The 16,823-nt window shown below is 42.6% G+C and overlaps 1 long non-coding RNA gene across 1 annotated transcript; it reads left to right on the forward strand.

Moving 5' to 3' along the window:
• The first annotated feature begins 8,246 nt into the window (after positions 1-8,246).
• Positions 8,247-9,611, forward strand: LOC118165301. The gene is made up of 2 exons (XR_004749975.1): positions 8,247-8,784; positions 9,003-9,611. It is a non-coding gene; the product is annotated as an uncharacterized LOC118165301 (long non-coding RNA).
• Positions 9,612-16,823: the final 7,212 nt, after the last annotated feature.

The following is a 16,823-nucleotide window of genomic DNA, read 5'->3' on the forward strand; positions in this document are numbered from 1 at the left end:
AGAGGACAGAGCACTAAAATAGACGGCGGGCTGCCATTTAGTACTCACCCAATTTATACGATCCTTCCTCCAGTTGCTCACTTTGTCTTTCCAGGCTTCGTAATCTGTGGTGGACAGACCAAGGGGTGGAGCTGGGCTGGCAACCAGCGCCTGGTAGCAGCGCTCCTACAAACACGTAGTACTAGCACGGGCAGAAGGCACCGTCGTGCTGATCATCATCCTCTGAGTCAGCCATTTGCAAACACCTTCTCCAGGCTGTCATCTTGCCACTATGAATTCAAAATCTGAGTCAGAACCCAATTTAAACTGCTATAATTAACAGTCCCAATTTAACCGAATCTAGCAGTTTGTCATCTTGCATTCTCTGCGTACATCTGAAAATCTCTCTTCTGGGCTCCCAAAGAGCCTAAGAGGTTTCAGGCTCCCATCAGGACTGAGTCCAACAGCAACCAAACAACAAAACTCATCCTTACTGGATTTATTTCACCATTAAATAGTGAAGTACCAAACGTGATGGACTGGCTGCTGCTGTGTGCTTTACTATAAATACTGCTGGTGAGGGCAAAGCCCAAACGCTGCATAAAGGAAAGAGGGGTGGGAGCATCTTGCATGCTCAGGAGCCCCAGGAAACTTAGACCAGCCAAGACTTCTACACAGAATATAATTATGTACTGAACAAGCTGAACATGAGCACTCTTTCCTATATTTTTTTTTAAATGCTGTTGTTACAATGAATGTTCACTCTGAGAGCGGTCTGGTTACTGTGGGTGGCTTAGGAGAGCCCCTGCATTTTTTTAGGGAGTACAATGCTATTACAAGTAGGTGACTTAGGGACTAATGGGTAGTTTTTCGGCCATGGGTGATGCCAAGCCAAAACTGTGGGTAGAAGCATATTTTTGGAAACATTTAAGATTTAGGGAGGATTTTTTTCCTCCACTTTTTTTTTTTTTCTTCCTTTCTTTTTTTTTTTTTTCCTCATAACTTCCATCTAAATATCAGAATCATATAAACTTTTAGGTTAGAAGATACCTCCAAGATCATCAAGCCCAATTGTTAACCTAGCAGAAAAAAAAAAAAAAAAAAAAAAAAAAAAAAAAAAAGTCCTTTGCTGTGCAGGTGTCAGAGCACTGGCATAGGTTGCTCAGAGAGGTGGTGGAGTCTCCTCCTTGGAGACCTTCAGAAGCCACCTGGACATGGTCCTGGGCAGCCTGCTCTGTGTGTCCCTGCTTGGGCAGGGGTTGGAGCAGGTGGCCTCCAGAGGGCCCTGCCAGCCTCAGCCCTTCTGGGATTCTGGGATTCCTTTCTTTTCTCTCACTACCAGTGCAACTGAACAATATATTTGGTCTTTTGTATTTTGCTGTTACTGTTTATTTTTGCAGAACTATGTCAAAGCCGCCATTAAGAGCTCCTGCCTCAACCAAGTACTGTGCAAATGCAGCTGGAGAGCCACTTGCTTACCATCTACACAGACAAAACACATGAAGACATAACCCCAAATTACTATAGCAGGTCAACAGTCAAGTTGGGAAAAGTGCCATGTCTCCAAATCCAGTTTAGATAGCCTGTGCCCCAAACTGCACCCATTCTGCTGCCTCAACACTTTGTTGTCATCCTCTCTATCCTGTGGCCTCCCATTGATGCCCTTTGGGAACAGCCTTCTGTGAGCTGACATAGATATTCATCTACTTTTTTGCAGAAATACCTACACGTCAAAAAGTATGGGCATTTTTAGAGATTTCACTGAGAAAGCCGTGACTGCCATGCCAGCTGTGTCAAACATTCATGTTTTAGTGTTGATCAATTCACTGTCTTCTCATCATGTTCATTTTAGTGTGTTTTACGCATCAGTGTATAAATGAACATAATACCTCCTTGGAATATACTTCTGATGACAAGTTTTTAAATGTCTTGAACTACACGTTTCCACACTCCATCAGGAAAGAGATCCTTAAATCAAGCTCTTGTTCTTAATTGGGCATTACATGCTGTGTGCATATATAAACTTGTGGTATTATATATCTGAATATAAACTTACACATATGCAGAAAAAATCAAACGGGGTTGTCATTTATACCCTCAATGACGAAGCTGAGAAATAAAATCTTGCCTCGTCATACATCTTTCAACTTCAGTGAATTATTTTTACTGACGTTGCAAGTCTTCATTTTAAATCCAGTTTTGACGAAAAAAGTAGCTGATCATCTGCCCTGTTATTATACAAACTATCAAGTGGAAGGAAATATAATTTGTAGAATGATTAATTACATAATGATTATAGTGGAGAAATATATTCTCTAACATAATTCGTTAAACGGAGGAATTTAATATGAAATAGTAGATTTCCAAATTTATACAAATAACACCAGATGGTGAGTAGCTAGTTTTAATTAAATTAGGTTTGATAATTATAGCTGATTAATTTTTAGGTTTGACTCAGATTAGAAAGAATGTATTATTTTCCTGTAAATGTATTTTTAGTTTCCTTACGAGGGCGCGAACATCGTGGCGTGCGCCGCGGTCCAGCCAGGTCCCGCAGCCGCCAGCTCGCAGCATCCCTGCGGGACCAGGCGGTGCTCCTGCAGCTGGCAGGATGCTTGGGCCGGGGCCACCTGACGGAAGTCGGAGGGAGTTTTGGCAATGGAAGCAGGAGGGAGTTTCTGCCACAGCACCGAAATATGTTTTCATAGCCTGGTCTACTGGCTTAGCAGTTTTTGAGCAAAGGAAAAAGGCCCACAAGAGGATGGTTTCCTTCCAGTTGCTCAGAGCATGCTCAGCCACTTGCATTTCTGTATTGTGCCTGCAGTGACCTCCTTGAACACACACACTTGCACTCACTGTGTCTTGTGTCCTGAGACATCTCCTCATGGACGAACAGACAAGGGCCAAGGCCTGGAAGCGAGGAGCCCTGGGGCTCATCCTCTGCTCCAGCACACTCTGTCTCATTACTGCTGCTTTCCAGAAGTTCATATTGTTTGGTCACAGCCTAGAGCTCACCAAGTCCCAATGGCTCCACTGAACCATGGAAATATGCCTACATATTGTCCAAGCCCTTTTAGACTATGGCCAAAGCCTAGCTTTCAGGACCAAGTCCTTCATACTCAATGCTCACCATCCCATGGGAATTGTCTTCTGCCTCTGGACCATGTCAGGTGTAATGTGTCCAAATCAGGACCCACACAGAATCACAGGATGGTTTGGATTGGAAGGGACCTTAAAGATCACCTAATTCCACCCCCCTACCATGGAAAGGTACACCTCTCACCAGACCAGGTTGCCAAAGCCCCATCCAGCCTGGCCTTGAACACCTCCAGGGATGGGGCATCCACAGCTTCTCTGGGCAACCTGTGCCAGGGCCTCACCACCCTCAGAGGAAATAATTTCTTCCTAAACTGAGTCCTTTCTATTTACAGATTTTGCAGTTTCATCTACAAGCCCAAATGAATGTTTTTATTAGTGTTTGAGACATCACCCATATGCAAAATGGGTGATGTCTGGGAAACCTCAGATTCTCCCCAGTAGCAAGAGGCTGAAGGTAGAAATATTTGTATGGGACTAACTGGGAGACATTTACTCTTTATGATGATCAAGGAAGGACTCTTTCAGTGTGCCTGAGCTTGTGGCATACTTCTCTTTTGCTTGAGCTATTAACCTGTCTCCTGGAGCCTGCAAAGCATAAAAAGAGCTTGAAAAAAACAAAAAGGTTTGATTCATTGGATCATCACAGTTTAAAGGTACTTTAAATATTGTAGTTATAACTGAATAATATAATTATAATTGAACATTATAATTTAAATTATGAATATTCATTTAAAAGGGGTGTTCAGGATCTGCCTATAACTACTGGAAGCCATCGGGTGCTTCTGACTTCCAGCAAAGAACATGTTAGACTTCAGGAAGCCAGTCCAAGGGCTTACTCTCCATTCCGTATGACATTATGAAACTTAAAAGACACCTTAAATCATCTTCCCCACTAGAGCTTCCTCAGAGCCAGCACTTGGGCTGGCACGCAGGCAAGGTGGTGCTGTCCTGCCTCCTCTCTCTAAAGTCCTTTTCCTTTTATCTCAGTTTTCTCTCCGCAGGGTTCTTCTTCCATTATCTGCCTAGTGCAAATCCCGTCTCCTGCTCTGCTTTCTTTTGTGTGTGTGTGTGTGCGTGTGCTGAAAAGTGGCCTCCCTGAATTTGTATTATATTGATTATGTAAATCAGTGCTTCTCCTCTAGATTGCTTTTTCTTTGTGAATTGGGAGTATAATTTGCAGTCTTCTACCTGATAATTGTGAGTATAATTTGAGCTGTCTCTTTGTGGAGTCATCAGTGACTGTTTTAATTTCCATATGTGAGCAGTCCTTTTTTTTTTTTTTTTTTTTTTTCTTTTCTTTTTTTTTTTTTTAACTTTTTACCAAATCCTGCTTCTTTCTGAACTAATGGATTGATTCTGCTGCTCATAATAGCATCACCTAAGTGTATTTTGGAATTTCCACTGCTAGTGAGATTGAAATTTATCTACAATGTGACAGGTTTTTTCAACATTTTCAAAGAAGACATAATCTCATAACTATCAACCTGACAATAAAATTGTCTATCTGTAATGGAAAATTGAGGACTCAAATATGGTCATTTTTTTTTTTTCTCTGTGAAAATGTTTCAAAATGAAGTAAAACAATATCATTTTGTTGTGAATAGTACATGTCTTTCATCGACTTGAAATGCCAACTATAGATATCAAAATTAAAATAATGAGAGGTTCGTGACATACTGTTCTTTTATTCAGCAACGAATGCAACCCACTTACACAGTGCCATGTAGCACATTTAACAGCAAATGAGATATTATAAATCTATTCAAAAGGTTTCTAAAGGATAAAGGAAAAAATTCTAATAGCCTCTTCCTGGCAAGTGCCTCAGAGAAGGAGACGATTGCTTTATCATGCCATTTTCAAAAAGCTCTGCAAGTAGTTTCTTACTCTCTTGTTGGTGTGATGTTGGTGTTGGCGAAGCATGGACAATATGCTGAAGGTTTTATAAGGCACAGGTGGACAGGAGCTCTGCCCAGCGTGTTTCAGCATGAGACCCTAAGCCAACTCCCATCTGTGGCTGTGGTCTCTGGAGATGGTTCCCAGGGCATCCTGAATGTCTCTACAGGGCACTGGGGCCTACCAATGAAAACAAACAAACAAAGGAAAATCTCTTAAACTGTAGCAAAATCTTAAAAAAAAAAAAAAAAAAAAAAAAAGAGAGAGAGATTTCTCACAAAAACATTTCTCCGCCAAATAAAGTAATATTTTATGTTGACCAAGGAGTTTTATTTTTATAAACTCACTATGTTGCATTCTGATGTTTTAATTAATAAAAGTATTTCAGGCACTATATAAACTTTTCTAAATGCAAAGTAGTTCGGAAAAAGTATCAGCTTTTTCCACTCTCCAAAAATGTCCAAAATGGGCGATGTTTTGACCCAATCAACATGCTTTTTAAAATTTCTGTCTGCAAAGAGAAATGCCACCATAATTAGTACATTTATATGAAATACTTCATTTTGGACAAACTGATGTTTTTTAATGGGAAACTATTCTGTTAGAAAAAATCAGATCAATGCTACTGCCTTGCTCAATTGCACCTGCAAATAAACTCGGGGATGTAAACCTGGATGGTGCTGCAATCAGTGGGAATTCTGACAGAGGCTTCAAAGCGTCCAGGAGTACAAATGTGTAGGTACGTGTGCATGAATATACACGTATCTGCATCATTTATGTATATCATCTTTTACATATCTATACCTAGATAATTATAGCTATTGCTATATACACACACCAGAGAAATGACTGGTCTAACAGATGGGAGTCCTGCAGGAAACCCTAAGAACAGCCAGGGTTGGGGGAGAAGCGAGGCAAAGGCATATGTTTTGTTGTAGCTTGAATTACCAGAGAGCTAATCCCCAGGAAGGGGGTACATTTGACCTTCTGCAGCATGGGGAAGGTTAATCTTTCATATTTCTCAATCAACACATTCCAGGGGAAACTTTCTGCTTCACTGCAGTATTAAAAAAGCATTGAGATATTAGAATTTTTAGCAAGATGGAGATTCTGGAGGATTTTTTTCAGCACTAGTCATGCAATTTGTCAACACTGTACTAGATGAACAGTCAGTCAAATACAACTCTCTCTCTTAATCCTTGAAATGTGGCCAGTTTCTCACATTTAAACAACGTGCCCTAAGATGTTTATTTTCATTCTCGGTTAGCTGGTTAACATTTGAATGTGATATTGAGCATCATTATCAACTGATGAAAGGTGAAATGAGTGAAATGAATGAGAAATACTACATTTTAAAATGCATGGGCCAGCCATGCTCCCATGAGAACTCTCTGATAGATTTAGGGAACAGAGATTCAACCCTTTGTCAGCACTGTTTTTAAATATCCTGAAATCAAACTGAGCAGTAAAGTGTAACACTGGAATATCCCATGCAAGTAATAATAATAGAAGCTCACATAGTCATTGGAAAGATTTCCGAAGTGGGTAAACTTGTATTTAAATGGAAGGACTGGGGGAAAAAAGTCTGGATGACTAGCAAGAGCAGATTTTCACTACATGCACAAGAGCACACCTAAAAAATATAGATATATGCTCTGTCAGCAGCATGTAAGCATGCATGTATGTGCCTGTGTGTGTGTGAGTGCATGTCTGTGCAGGTGTGCGTGGAATTACGAAGCAAGGGCATCTCTTTCTCTTAGACATCTACACAGAAATACCTCTACACAGAAATACCTCTCCCCACTAGGTTTGCTTTTGAAAATTCAGTAATATTCTTTGTCTTAACCCAGTGCAGAAATCCTCTGAGATACATCTTCCATCCTGACCTTAATTCTTTTAGTCATGTCTAGATATTGTAGCAGTCTTTAGGTTAAAGTATGATGTATTGCAGACATTCAGAGAAAGGAAGCTTTAACTTTGAATTTTTCTGCTTTTGTGTGTTGGTGTCAGAACTCTATCATTGCTCTTTCAGTGGGGAAAGAGGGAGATTATGGGCTTGTTATCTGGCCAGGAGTTTCTGTACTTCAAAAAATATAGGTCTTGATAAGCTGTCTCCCCTAGGAAGGAAATTAATATCCCCGTTTGGTTTCTTAGGATAGTAGGCTCTTTATATACCAAGTGTCTGTCTATTCCTCAGCATTTTCTGTAAGACGTGCACACGTATATATATTTGTGGCTGTGCAGAAATGTGTGCAAATAAATGTGCGGATATTTGTAACTGTATATTAATTACAGAGAATGTCTCTACATGAAGCTGAAATGGTTTTAGAAATTGTGTTTGTCCAGACTGCTGTGTTCTGCAGATTCACATTGGAAGCCTTTAGATTTATTTCTCTATCAGCATATATCAAAGAATTGACAAAGGAGGCTTCAGAGTGTTGGGTTAATTACAACAGCAGGATCAGAAAGGTTAAAAAATGTTAATGTGCATTACTGGGGCAGCACAACCTACTGAGCACCAACTGATCGGGATTTATTGTGGGGGCCGAGACAGGTGTGCACACAGAGTGTAAGAGGAGCTGAAGTGCACAAGAGCCCTTTTACATCCAGTGATCCCGATAATGTGCTGACACACTCACAGCATTTGATTTTAATGGTTCAGCTGGCTGGGTGGTGATATCCAGGTATCAAGCACTTTGGCTATTCCGACTCCCCACTGAAGGAGCTGGGAAGTCACTGCAGATGTCCACAGCATGGGTTACAGCCCCGTAATATGTTTACTTTTCTCATCCCCAGGAGCACGCTCAGGGATCACAGGCACATGGCAGGCTCCCTGCTCCATCTGTACAGGGAGGTCAGAGAGCAAACACCGCTAATGCACTCACGGCATTGCTGTTATAAAAGACATCATCGCTTGCATTTGAGATGGCAGCAAAGTAGCCTGAGGGATACCACTGTGTGTTGTGCTGACAACATGTTAGATCTGTGCCAGCGTGCTCCTGCCTCGCTCTCCCAGGTGTCTCAGCTGCAGCTGTGGCAAAAAGGCTGGTTCTCTGAGGGGAGAAGAGCCAGGGCCAAAGAGATAAATGCTGGAGAGCTTCCAGGGTTGGAGAATGTGCGTGATGCAGCATGCATTTTTTTGGTTTCAGAGCTAGTGGTAAAGCCAGACCCCTGGTAGGACCTAATTACCTCCCTTCTGAACAGTAACTCAGAAGCTAAACGCTGTCGAGGAGAGATGGGGACTCATTTCCAGGAACATAGGCACAAACACGTTTTTATTGGCCATAGAGAATGGTACTGTGCGTGCCAATATAGCATGGATGTCTGACTCAGAACATAAAGTGCAGGTGCCAGCAGCAAGAAGATGCTGCTAAGAAATACCAGCTCTCTGGGACTGCAAAGTGTCAGCTGTCTAGGGAGACCGGAGCTGGGAACAGGAAGCCACTGATGGCTGACGATGTTTCTTTGCCATCTCCCTCTCCTCTTGCAGCTTTGGAGCAATGAGCCGTGGCAGCAGGAGTGGTGGAGCTGCTCCTCCTGAGCCAGATCAAGCAGCCCCGAACCATCCTGCAGGAGCCTGCACGCGTGGGAGAGCAGGGAACACACAGCATTATCCAGGGGCAGCTGCTCCTCTCCTCCTCGCGGGATGCTCCTGGCCACGGACAGCACCTCGTGGCTTGCCCTCATCCCTGGAGCCTGCTCTAGGAGCAGAAAGAACAGAGAATCGGAGAGCAGAAAACCGACAGCATTAATACATTTTGTACAGTGCCCTGCGCAATGTGCCTTGCACAGCTGGGCACGCCAGAGGTACAGGTAATGGCAACAAGCAGGGAGTGTCTCTGAGGATGAGAGTGGGAAATGAAATTGTCTTTGGGTAAAAATAGTTCCTTTTGATTGTGTGTTTTCTGCTGGCTCTTTGTCTTCAGGCAATGTATGAGAACTTGAGGAACATTTTTTTTTCCCCAGGTGATGTTTTAGTGCTCTCTGCCTTAAAGCCAGTCAATATTTGTAATTATTTGTCCATCCCACAGGTAACCATAGGACTTCTGAAAAAAAAAAAAGAATGAAGATGGCAGCACAGTACCTGTCAAGATTTGGAGAATTAAGATGACAAAAAGCAGGCTGGTGGGCTTAAACCTCCTGCATTGATCCAAAAGACTGTCTAGTTTTACACATCCTTCTGGTCCTTTATACATTAATGTTATGCTTACTACGTAAAACCCATGTAGGTGCAACTGTATGTGTTTCTGTGTGTATGCACTCGCATATGACTGTATTTTCTTATTTGCATATGTGTATGAATACATGCAGCACGTGTGGGCGGTGAGAAGCTAAAGGAACATTTTCAAGGTTGACAAGACCAAAATTTGATCCTCCTGCAGCCGGCTGGGTTTTTCTAAGCGTGTGCTGAGGCAGAAGGAGCAAGAATCCCCTTGCAGGCTGGAGGGTGCTGCAGGAGGATGAAGCCCCAGCCCACCGGCTCAGTGCAGAGGAGTTAACCCAGCACACCAGCTCTGCCAGCACGGTTATGCTGCTGACAGGCCTCGATAACAGGGATATCCTGGTCCCAAAAATAAGCCAGCAGGAACCTGCCTTGAGATGGGTGTCTGAGCTCTGAGCAGCCTGGTGCGGGGTCCTAATGGCCCATGTCCCTTGCCAGCCATTGGTGACAGGGCTGACACAGCTGATGTGCAAAGGGGAGCCTGGTCCTGGTGCTCCTGCCCCAGCTTCCACAGCACTTTTGTGGGTTTGGGAGCAGGGGACCTGGTGGGTGGTGGTGAAACGAGGGGGTGGGTGTGCGGCACAGCCGGCCCTGGGCTTCACAGCTCCTCCAGCACAGCTGCTGTCGGCGGGAGCTGATGGTGTCGGGGTGCCGACGGGCCTTGTCACCTCCCAAGAGGCTGCCACCAGCTGCCAGCTCTAACAGGCTCTTTATTTCATGAACGAACATGGAGATCCTGGCCTGATCCATCAGATTTCTCTCCTTTCTCCCACAGAAGTCACATTTTAGCAAAGCTCCGTAAACTGCATTTGCATGACAGTGCCTTTAGAGGTCACAGGACGTGGGTGCACATGTGCTGTGTGAAGGAGATGGCTGGCAACAGGAGCCCACAGGCCTGGATGCATTCATGGTTCCCCTCTTCCTGCTTCCTCCTCATTTCATACAGTGTCCTCGTGACTGGGACTTAGGGTGGTGGAGATCCCAAGCAAAAGTCCCGTTTTCTCTCAGCAAGGAGGTTGCACTTGGTAATAGCCCAAAAGATAAGGGAAGGAACCTCCTATCCCTCCTCTTATAGCTGTTCATTTTTCAGAACCAGGTATGAAATGTGTTAAATCTGACTTTCTCCTAGCATGGGGCCATGCGGGTGCCAGTCCTTGCTCCACGGGGCTGTTTTAGGCAAGACACAAGAGCAGGGTAGTCCCCAGCAAGGCAGGCAAAGTGGATTTGATCTTCTGCAGGCAGGAGAGGAAACCAAACCCATATTTGCCACAGCTAGGGCAAGTACTTTCACCACTCTGCTGGAAGATAATCAGGTATATCCATTTTCTCTATCCTCACTTTGTGCTCAGAATCCATTTTCCTGGCTGGACCACCCAGAAAACACACAGCATGTGGATGTTATTGGGCTTAAGCATGCAGTAGGGGCTCAGTTGCTAAGCTGTGATAAGGCGCTCAGGTACTTAAGGATCCTAGAGAATATAGCTGTCAAAAACACAGCTAAAGATTTGAGGCATCTGCAGAAGCCAGCACAGGTTTATAGTCTCTTGCTCCTGGACTGTGTTACCATAATTTGCTTGTCCTTTTCCAGACCTGAGCCTTGCCCAGTTCATAGCACATTAATAGGAATTGATCACTTGACCAGTTTTGTCAATTCTTGTTAAGTTAGTGAATGAAATGTTCCCAAGCCACCAAGATGATACAATGAATGGCCATGTTTGTAAACTAGTAAGCCCACAGTGTATGGTCCTTCCAAGAGAAAAAAACATTTTTATTTTTCCAGACTTATAGTTCAACTGGAAGACTAGAAATGTAGAAGACAATCATGTATTTCCCCAAACAAGTGATGAGCAAGGGTTTTTTTATTTGTTTGTTTGTTTGTTTGTTTGTTCTCTGATCAAATATAGAGCAAGAAAAGATGGTTAATTACAGGCTTGCAGTCCATTGTACAGGAGCTGCAAAAATGAAAAAGAAGATCAATCTTTTAGAGATGTGGTAAGAAAAAGCAGACTAGAAAGGACCCATTAGCAGCATGAATCCATTACATTTGCCTAAATATTTCTAAAAGAGCTGAGAGTGGAAGCAGACAAATAGGCAACAAAAGGCCCTGCGAAATTGCTTTGATGAGCTGGCCAGCTGCTCTGTAGTTCCCAAATCCAAATTTTCATGAACTGAAGAGAAAATGATAGAGCACTGTGAACATCTCCATCAATTGACCATGCTCTGATGCAAAGCAAGGTAAAATATGATCATTCATCTCTAAATTTAAGGAGTCCAGGAAAAGTCCACCCTGGTCTATCTCTGATGAAGTGGCAGTATTGCATAAGGATATATTTTAATCTTAACTGAGAGTTTGGACCAGATGATTAATCTGTCTTTGATGGTGATGTGGATAATATTGCCAGCTCACTACCGTAATTTGCCAGTGTTGGATGAAATTTATTATGTAAGCAAGAAGTGATGGTTTGTTGCTCCCTGGTCAAATGCTTACAGGAAAATCTGTTGCTGGCTTGTTGACTACAAACAGAACCTGCAGAGGGAAAATCAAAGTTGCATTCAACTTCAAGCATTCCAATATTTAGTCTTAAACTTCACACTTTGCAGCAGGAAATGTGAAAAAAAGCGAATAACACATTTTTTGGAAAGAGACAAAGATCATATAAAACCTGTCTGAGAAAGATTAAGTACTTGTTGGGAAGCCAGAACTGCAAGCAGAACATTGATCATTTTCTCTTTTTATTTTTTTTCATGCCACACGTTCCTTCCTAATCCAAATAAATATTTCCCTTTCAGATACTTTTCTCTCTGGAGTTATTGAATGCCGTGGCACTTTGAGAAAGGGGTTTTGCTCTGCTCCTGCTCTTTCCCACTTTATTTTCCAGAGTCTGTGTTCATGCAAGGTGATGTTACGCTTGGGCACTTTGGGGATGCTTGAGTCCCAGAGTCATACAGATTTTCTGTCATTTCATAAGCTATGCCATGGGGGGTTAAAATTGTCAGTAACAGCATCTGCTAAGAAGCCCCCTGAGGCTGTATCACCCATAGGCTTTTGCCAGGGCTTATGTTCTGTACTGAATATCCCACAGGACTTACTCAGCCATGAGAAAAGTATTAGCCTGTAATATTTTGGGACCCTGAGAGAAGCATCCAACTCACTGACTGGAAGCTAGGAGCTGTTATGTGCCCCAGCAAGTCAAATATGTGCAATTATAAAGTTACTGTGAGGGTGAATAATGTATCACACATCCTCATTTGAACATATGGACTCACAGATTCTATGTAATGAGCAATAGCCTGTGTATTGCTGGGCTCTCATACAGCTTGGGGAGGAGGTTATATATTCATATAGCGTGATGTAGAGGAGCTGCCGCAGTACTGCAGCAATGCTGCTGGATGTGAGGCCCATCAGCAATGGACATCTGAATAAAACTATCAGTTTTAGGTCTGTGAGCATTGAGTCCCCGAGCCCATTATAGAAATGGTAATGCCAAACTACAGCTCCATGGGGTGCCTGAACCAAAAACTTGTATAGGTTACATCTGCACTAGAAAAACAGACAGAGAGCACAGGCAGAAAACATTGCATGCTCTTCTCCATGCTGTCGAACAGTTAGTATGGGCCCTGGGAAGGTTAAAAAACAGTGCGTTTGCAGACTGGGGCCAGGCATAGGTCAGGAACTGCCACAGGTCAGAGTGCTCTAATGGCTGGACACAGCAAGTGTAAAAGATTTCATGGCTCTAGTTCACACATCTGGCATTCGAGTCATGTAGCTCCAAAGCTAAAAGTATCTGCTCAGCTCAGCCCCAGAGCTCCTCCATCCCTGCCCCAGGCCTGCTTGCCCCACCAACACGACTGAAGTCATTGCTTCACCTCACAACCATCCTGGTGGCAACCTCTGCAACAGCCCTGCCAGACCGCCCACACAGACCACCCTGCCCACCTCAGGGATTTGGGACTAGGGAGCCCAGGGTTACCAGCTGTAGTGCCTGGGAGCAAGTAGGCTTTCCATCCAATTTGAGTTTTGCTGCTAAAAATGGAAGCCAAAAATTTCAATCCCCTGGGGGTAATTCTGACATTCTTCATTCATCACTGGCATAAAAAGCCCCCCAGGTTTATAATCCCCCTGTGCAGATTTCTATGAGGAAATATAATTACAGTCATCTAAAAGGTTTTATTTCTATTTTGATTTGGAAAGCTTTTTTGAGTTTGTAATTTAATTTTTATATATGAATAGAGCATAATAATTATTGTAATTATAAACAATATCAGATATGGTAATGCAATAATTAATTAGTATTATAATTGGTAAGTGTTACTGTAACTGGTGTTTGCTTTGGTAATTGGTATTTTAATTGGCAATTGCTATTCAAAATGGCCGTTGGGGTAATTCTTACTAGTGACTGGTAATTACAATGGAAATTGTTAATTGGTATTCTAATTGGTTTGGTAATTCATATTTGGTTTGCTCATTGGTAACAGAGCAAAGTGGTCATTTGTAATAGAAAATTGGTTTGGTAATTGATTTAGCAATTGGTATTACAGCGAGTACAAAATAAGTGATCAAAACACTTTAGTTTATTAACAATTTAAAATATATATCATGTTGAAATGAAAACTTGTTTATGAAACTGGCAATCCAACTTTTCCAAACCAAAAACATTGTATGAAAAATGCCTTATTTTAAGAAAAATGCGTAATTTTAAGGGCTTTTTAGAAATGGAACTTTGTGGAAACCAAGATCCTTTCAGTACTTCACTTTCAGCAAATAGTTGTTTTCCATTAAGTGTGTATTCTCCTGGATAATTTTTGATTGGCTTGCCTGTAGCATCCGGAGCCTGTCTGTTACCTGCCTGCTGCCCCCATGGGACAACACAGCAGGATGAAGTATCTCCACAAGTACACAGGCAGTTTTGTACCCACTTATATCATAGAATAATTACGGTCGGAAGAGAACTTCAAGATTATCTGGTCCAGCCATCCTCCTACCACCACTGTCACCCACTGAACCATGTCCCTAAGCACCACGTCCAACCTTTCCTTGAACATCCCCAGGGACGGTGACGCCACCACCTCCCTGGGCAACCCGTTCCAATGCCTGACTGCTCTTTCTGAGAAGAAATGTCTCCTTATTTCCAACCTAAACCTCCCCTGGTGCAACTGGAGGCCATTCCCTCTAGCCGTGTCACTAGTTATCTGTGAGAAGAGGCTGACCCCCATTTCCCTACACCTTCCTTTCTGGTAGTTGTAGAGCATGATAAGCTGTCCCCTGAGCCTCCTCTTCCCCAGACTAAACAACCCCAGTTCCCTCAGCCACTCCTTACAGGACTTGTGCTCCAGGCCCTTCACCAGCTTCATTGCCCTTCTCTGGACATGCTCCAGGGCCTCGATGTCCGTCTTGTAGTGAGGGGCCCAAAGCTGAACACAGTACTCAAGGTGCAGCTTCACCAGAGCCAAGTACAGGGGGACAATATCACTCATATCCTTATGGTGCCAACATTACTGCCTCTGAAGAAAGTCCTAACTGGTTACTGACCCAAGGGTGAGTCTACTGGAGTGATGAGTGAGGCCTCTCCTCCCCTCTTTTTAGGGCAGGTAACCTGTACCTGCTGAAACCCAGTCCTGATGGTACCCACTTGCACACATCCTGGTCATGGCCCCCTGAGGAGCATTTCCTCGCTGTCCTGCTTTGAAACATCTACTCCTGAAGTGTCTGAACATTCAGGAGGGCAGAATTTTCCTGAAGATTGCTCTTCAACTGGTATTTTTAATGTTGTATGAAGTCTGATATGGTAGAAGAAGCTGGGTCAGCCCATCAGACAGATTGTTCCCCCTTTTCCATACATACATGACAATTGTTTCCAATGCTGGGGGTCCTTTGCTTGACCTTCTGCAATACAGAGAACTTGCAGTGTAATCCATTGGGTGGGAAACCATGTGGCTTAAACAAAAAAGACTTTGGAGTGCTGAGATATGCTAATGACATCCATATAAAGGCAGCAAAACTAAGATCTGAAGGGAAAAGTAACTAAAATTGCTCTCTACAGCCTTTGATGCAAAAAATACTTACTTGCTTATATAACTGATGGTACAAATTTTCACAGAGAAATATCCAGAACTGCCAGAACTATTTCTGTCCTATTATGGCCTTTGGAAAACTATTGATTTGCTTTCAGATGCGTCAAGTTGAGCATCCAGTGTACATTCTTCCTGGCCAAAATGGTTTGCCTGAAGATGTTTGAATATCTGGCTCATTATACTGTGTGCTTCCATGATAAGCATAGAAATTGGAGATAGAAAAGACCCCTTTGGTCACAGAGCCCAACCCTCAGCACTGCAGAATTGTTCCCTCTCCCTCCTACACATTTTCGGCTGTTTTGTCCAGCCCAGTTATAAATGCCTCAGATAATGTTTTTCCCCTGGAAAGCTGCTTACCACCAGTGACCACTGTTATTAGGAACTGGGACTGGGATTACATCCAGTTACAAGAAGGGAGATTTCAATGTGATACACACAAAAGGAGAACAGAGGAAGCAGCCAAAGGAAAGCTATGAACTGAATACAAAGAGCCTGTGTTTCAAACTAAAAGTTTGAAACTTTTAGTTTCAAAACACCACTTAACAAAAGAGCATAATTTTGGAGGATGCGTCTATTTCAAGTGATCAGGAGGTAAACCGAAACTTTAACTACCAAAAAGAAGTTCCTTAGAATTGGGCAGGTTTTTTTATCATTCATCAAACCTCCCTCAGATGGTAGCAGCATTTTTTTGAGGGGAGTTCAGTTGCTGAGACGGACATTTTGAGGGTCATACCTTCAAAGCTTTGCTGGCAAGTTCACTTGGTTGCAGTCCAAGAGAGACTTCCTTCTCTTTCTTCTACTTCAAATAATAATACGAAGGGGAGATTATTTTTAAGAGGCTCCTTATAAACTGAAATATGAGGGTACATTTCCAACATCATTTCTGAGATAACCTTTATCCTTCTTGAATTATTTTTGAACTCCATGAGGGTTTCAGAAAAACAATTCAGAATGCCTGTCTCCACTACCTGGTAATTCAAGGCTGATTTGTAAACCCTTTTACATAATGTTCATGGATACTGTAGCATGCAATTACAGTTTTCAAATACTTTTCCTTTCACTTATTCTTTTCCCAAGTCTTGTTTAATTTAACCAATCAAAAATCCATTTATTTCTGATTTGAAAATTAGTTAATGCAAATAAAGCCTGGCTGACATTTGCAAGTCATTTGCAAACGCCCTTATAGCCTGCAATCACTATTCCTTCCTCTTCTGAATCTGCATTTACTCATGTCTCTGTGTGATTGATTGTGGGTTGGGTATAACTTAGCGATACATCAAGAAAACATGATATATCACTGCTGTTCATTATGTGTTCCACATATGAATTATTATTCACATGTAAGAATTTGGCCTATGTCTACATTTTTGAAGTTAGTTTAAGCCTGAAGCTAATCTTAAATCAGGTATCAGGCTCTGGCTGGGGGCACTTTCCATGCTAGTAGCAGTGCTGGTCAAGTGGCTGCTATCATTAATAATTTAGCACTTTTTTTCTTTCTTTCTTTATGGGTCTTCTGAGCTGTGGGATGCAGATGCCTCATCTCTTCAAGAGAAACTGC

This window comes from Oxyura jamaicensis, chromosome 3, assembly GCF_011077185.1.
Source record: "Oxyura jamaicensis isolate SHBP4307 breed ruddy duck chromosome 3, BPBGC_Ojam_1.0, whole genome shotgun sequence".
In the NCBI taxonomy this organism is placed as follows: domain Eukaryota; kingdom Metazoa; phylum Chordata; class Aves; order Anseriformes; family Anatidae; genus Oxyura; species Oxyura jamaicensis.